This window comes from Bufo bufo, chromosome 2, assembly GCF_905171765.1.
Source record: "Bufo bufo chromosome 2, aBufBuf1.1, whole genome shotgun sequence".
NCBI lineage: Eukaryota > Metazoa > Chordata > Amphibia > Anura > Bufonidae > Bufo > Bufo bufo.
The window spans coordinates 646,007,730-646,013,729 of record NC_053390.1 but is presented as its reverse complement, the minus strand read 5'-3'; positions in this window follow the sequence as shown (position 1 = coordinate 646,013,729).

Here is a 6,000-nt window from a genome sequence, read left to right as displayed (position 1 = left end):
GTTGTTGAGGAATAGGTAGAAAGTTTTCACTATACAGTCTATCAAACTCAGGGGTAAGTTCTATTCCTAGAAAAGTTATCGCCTTCGACGTCCATTGGAAGGACGTGGTGGGTTGCAGAATAGACTGTTCACTAGTTGGCAAGGATACGTTTAAAACTGTTGACTTCGAAAAGTTAACAGAGAAGTTTGAAACTTCATGAAATGTATCCAGGACAGACATAATCACTAGGAAAGCATCCTTTGGGTTTGTGACTATAAGTAGGACGTCATCTGCGAATGCAGCGGTTGAATGAACTGTCTTCCCTACGGACATCCCATGTATCTCTGTGTTCTGTCGGAAAGCCTGTAGCAATGTTTCTATTGTCAGTATGAACAATAGAGGAGACGAGGGGCAACCTTGCCGAGTACCATTTGTTATTTTGAAGGCAGGGGAGAGAGTGCCGTTCACCAGGACCTTTGCTGTTGGATGTCTATACATCGCCATAACACTACCATTTAGGCATACTTTTAAAGGAAGTCACCGTGGACAGTGAAACTCGCAATTTCGCATAAATCTGTGCCATTTTTATCTTTTTCCCTAAGTGGAAAAAACAATAGTCAAAAAGTAAGTGTTGTTGGGTGATCATATATGTTTTATTAAATGTAGCTTTGTATGCATGCTTTAAGCGTGCATACATAAACTGGTCTAAAAACGAAATGTTTGTGAAATTGAAGTCCCCTAATACCTTAAAACGGTCTGCAACAAACAAATGTGCCACTCTAGTGATACCCCTACGACTCCAATAAGTGTGATCAGTTATTTTCAAAAATTCTGGTAAGTTCTGATTCTCCCACAACGGGGTAAAATGAAGCACATGTGACACCTGCAGAGTCGTTTTCAATGTATCCCAGACCCTCTGGAGAGCCCTCGGGATCAAACAACTAGTGTCCAAACCTCTAAACTGTGCTGTTTCTAAGTGTGAAAAAATATTATCAAGTGGCCTACCAGTTACCCTAGTTAAATATTGCCCAAGTGCATTCTCTCTAAGGTTACAGCATCTTTGTAGTTGCACAGAAAAGAAATACCCTTTAAAGAAAGGAAGTGCCAATCCCCCCTCTGACTCGGCCAGCCACAAGTACCTCTGCTTCATACGAACCCTCTTCCTCCCCCAAATTAGGTAATTAATTAAAGCTTCTAGTCTATAAAAGAAGGAATCCTCTATCCAGATGGGGGAGGCACAGATCGGATACAAAACCAGCGGTAATATAATCATTTTAACTAATGCCAGTCGATCGGATTGCGATATTATCAATTTTTGCCAGGCTCTGATTTTCCCCTTTACTTTATCTATTACCGGGGAAAGATTTAGGTCGTAAAATCTACTTATAGGGACACCTATCTTTATCCCCAGATAGTGCAGAGAGTCATCCAAAGACAACATCCGAACCCGCGAACCCCCCTCGGGGGCATTTCGATTTAGCGGGAGGAGTGAGGACTTAGCCCAATTGATTAAATAACCTGAGAGTAGACTAAACTCCTCTATCACCTGCATAACATGAGGGACGGCTTTCCAGCCCTGATCCAGAAAGAGGATAACATCGTCTGCATAGAGCCTAATTTTATCACTCTCTCCGGCTACCCCGAAGCCCCCGAATCTGATCATTCCAACGGATCCTACAAGCCAACGGCTCCATAAATAGCGCAAATAAGAGGGGCGAGAGCGGGCAACCCTGTCTCGTACCGCGTTGAAGCTCAATAATAGAGGTGTTAACCCCATCAATGTTAACTCGAGCTATTGGTTGGGTGTATAGCAGTTTAGTCATTGCGATAAAAGTGGTCCCTAATCGGAAATGTGGCATAGTTCGCCACAGGAAGGACCACTCCACCCTGTCGAACGCTTTAGCAGCATCCAATGACAAGATGGAGTGGTCCGGAACCCCCCCCCCCCCTCCCTCCCCTACCAACAGGTTCAGATACACCCCGTAGAGATTCGCCTGAATCTGTCTCCCGGGAATAAATCCTGTTTGATTAGAATGAACCAGGGTTGCAATTACTCGTTTAAGAGTACAACAATTGCAGAATGGAAAAATTTATGTGAGTGGGTGCAGAGATATGATCAGGCTTGTAGGTTAAAATGAAATAGGGAATGCTAATTTAACAAGGGGAAATGGGGGTAATAAGGAGTGCAGAATATTAAATAAATGAATAAAGGACGATTGCACCCCACGAAAAGTGATCAAGGTAGTAAATTGTCCTGCTGAAACTCCCAAGACAACCGAAGGGGAGGGTGGGAGAGCGGGGGGGATGGTGGGGCATACTGTTCTTTTTCTGCTGTTTTGTATTTTTCTTTTGTGAAATGAAATGTAACAAGATAAGGATAGAAATTTGATGTTATTAGTAAGTATACAACATACGTACGTACACATTTGGGTGTTTTGCAATGCCTATCCTTTTGAGTTCTTGTGGGGGGGTTTTTCTTGTCATATATGAAGAAAATGAAAATAAAAAATATTTATATATAAGAGTACAACAATTCTTAATAAACAATAGCAGGAATCTGTACATGAGGATCCAACAGGTGGGCAAATCTACTGAGCAATGTGTGACCCCTGGCAGCGCTGGACACATTACATAAATGTTCTGAGGGGGATCAAAAGAACACCAAGGGGGCACCATAACAATAGCAATGTATAATTCATTATTGATTCCGATTAAAACATTGTTGCATTCTGCTTGATGTAGCAGAGTATATTAATATTTGTTCATGGGACAGCCCTTTTAGCACTGTCAGCCAGATAATATATTTAAGATACCTAGTAGAGTTGAGAATCAATGAATAGCTAAAAACAGCCATATCTTTGAGAGTTTGTTTATCCCATAGTACACAGCTGCTCATGTGAAGGACTGGAGGAACCATTCCCACAGTTTTCCGCCGTATTCCATATTTTGACCTTGGCTAAATGTTTTCCACTTTTATACATTTTGAGTTGTGATTTTACTCACATAAGAGTTAACAGACAGTGGTATGATTTGCACTTCTACCAAGGGACCAGTGGGCCACTTCCACGCTAATGTATTTTGGTCAGTAATCTGACCGGACAGTTTTTTGATCAGTATATGCAAAAAGGTGTCTCCCAGGGAATTGATCAGTATATTTAAGTCAAAACCAGGAGAGGTTCGAGAACATGGCAGAGCTGCAGATCTTCACACAGAACAGTTATTCAGGAAAAAAAAAACATGCCGAAGAAATCTACACATGAGACTAGTGTAGCAAGATATTTCTCAGAAATGAGATGTTTTTTCGAAATTAAAATGGAGAGTATTGGAGGAAGTGGAAGGAGTAGATGAACAGTAAATTAAGGTGAGGTTACTTCAGAGAGAAGTGTTTTGGATACACTCTTTGGACAGTCTGAACCCGAAAGGATTAAATGAAGCTTGTAATTGGAATTATTGGTGTTTGTTTATTTGTAAAAAGCAATTTGTTTTATTATGTATTTTGTGATCAGTGGTTCTGACTATTTAAACCTCCAGGACAAATACAGCGCATGTCTGAGGAAGGGATGGATTATCTTGGACTGTATTGAGATGCTGCATTTTTTTCAATTGCTATGGATAATGGATATGAATTTGTGCTATGAAACTGTGATGATGCACTTTATCTGAAGAACTTTAAATAAAGTTGTTGTGTCCTGTATAAAGAATGGACTTGTGAGGATTGGGAGTATAATCTGACACACTTAAGCAACTACCTGTCCTCTTGGATTTTGTTTATTAGAGCTGCAGATCTTTCCCTTATACTTTTCTCTGTTTATGTTCCACGCCTGGTTTTGGCTTCTACATGTTGATGCTATGCAAAAAGGTATCTCCCAAACAAAGAGAATCACTTCGCTAGTGCCTATTCTCTATCTAGGTAGATACTTCTTTGCATATTATTTTCCCATGGAACATTGCCACTAAGTCTCCATACATAGCTGGTCTCCTTAAAGGGGTATTCTGGTATAATAAGCTATCAATAGGGGATGACCACCTTACTGATCATGAGAATGGGTTACCAGATCCCGAAATGAATGAAATGAATGGAACAGCTGGTGAAGCATGAGCACTGTCTCTGCCAGTCAATAGAGAATGAATTTAGCAGAACACTTCATGATACAGGTCCCCCATTGTCGTGATCGATTGGGGTCCCATCGGTCAGACCCCTACCAGTCAAATAGTTATTTCCTATCCTGTGAATATAGGATAACTTGCAATAACTGGAAACCTCCAGAGCCATCCACAATGGATACAGCTTTAACTTACTGCAGGCATCACATCATACCTACTTTGGGAGAGATTTAACAATATCTTTATCAAAGGATGCATGTATTTAAAAAATAGGGTAAAATATATCAAAATTGCCAATAAAGTATCGTTTTTTACCCTCCATGTGTCATCTGTAATCCACGGATGCTGCTCAGCTGAAAATTAATTTCCAGAGCATCTCCTAACAGTGTTCAGTAAAAAATTTATGCAACACGCCATCCATGTTGTGTTTGTGATTTTCATGGACCTATAGACTTTAATGGGCATGTTTGGTCTGCATCACAGTAAACAAAAAACTGATGTGCGAACAGACACATTCAAATCAATGGGTCTATGTATAATGCGGGCAGCACACGTCATTGAAAAAAACACATCCTTATTTGTAGGCATGTTTCAAAATTGTCAATGCAGGTGTAAAATGTGTCTAAAATATACTAAATTCTGGCCTCATTTGCTTACAAATTCTTTTATTTTGCATGTTGCAATGCTATATGAAATTACGTTTGTGCCATGTCTACTCATATACCAAGAAACATCACTTAGCCCAGATCTTAATAGTGTTCACAGTCCTTACTTTACATATATCAGCTATACCAGAGAGGGAAATTGCCTTCACATATTTCCTCTTGCCACATATCTGTATTCAATCTACCTTTTCATTGCTGTTTGGCATTAAAGGGGAGCTCAGTAAAAAAAAAATTGTATTCACTGTCAGTAAGGATTTCATTGTCATATACCTGTTATTCCACAAAGGTTCTGAACAATTCACAGAGACTGCATTCTGTTGGTAGAGGAGCAGCTACAGTCATGAAAGTGTCTCTGGGAACATTATGGACATTTTATAACTATGTTTCAAAAGATTTGTGTAAAAACAAATACATGTGTTATATGTGATCTAAATGCTTGTCAGTTGACTCTTTTAATTACTCTCTTGAGTAAAGTTCGTTGACTATATTAGATGTAAATCTGGGTTAACAACAGCAGGTGACAACACAAGTTACTCATCTGGGTAATAGGATGGGTAAATATTTGATACTGATGTGAAGGAGTAACAGGATGGAGTAATAAAGAGCCATTTCCAGATGAGTAAGAGGGTGGAGGAATATAAGTTCTACATCTGGATCAGTTAGGTCTAATGCACACAACCATATATATTTTGTGGTCCACAAAACACAGATCCACACAAACAATGGATGAAATCTGTGTGGCATCCATTTCTTGGTGGTTCAATTGTAACAATGCCTGTCCTTTTCCACAAAATGGACAAGAGTAGGACATTATTTTTTTTGCGGACATACGGATATGGAATGCACACAGTGTCATTTCTGGGGGGTTTTGTGGCCCCATTGAAATGAATGGTTCTGCATTCGTGCCGCAAAAAAAAATATGAAACAGAGACGGACAAAAAATATATTCATGTGCATGGGCCCTAAAACTGATGCACTGGATCAATCTCATTGAAAACGATCAGATTCCCTCGGCTGAACCACACCAGAAGAATTCTACAACAGATGTTATATATATATATATATATATATATATATATATATATATATATATATATATATATATATGAACCCAGCCTAATAAGTCCAGACAGGGCAACTGATATTTTTGTTGTGTACTTTAGTGCACACGTCTGGCATCCCTGGCCAACCACTGATTGCAGTGTTTTTGTGTCAAAACTGATGCACTGGATGCCATGAACAATCCAATAG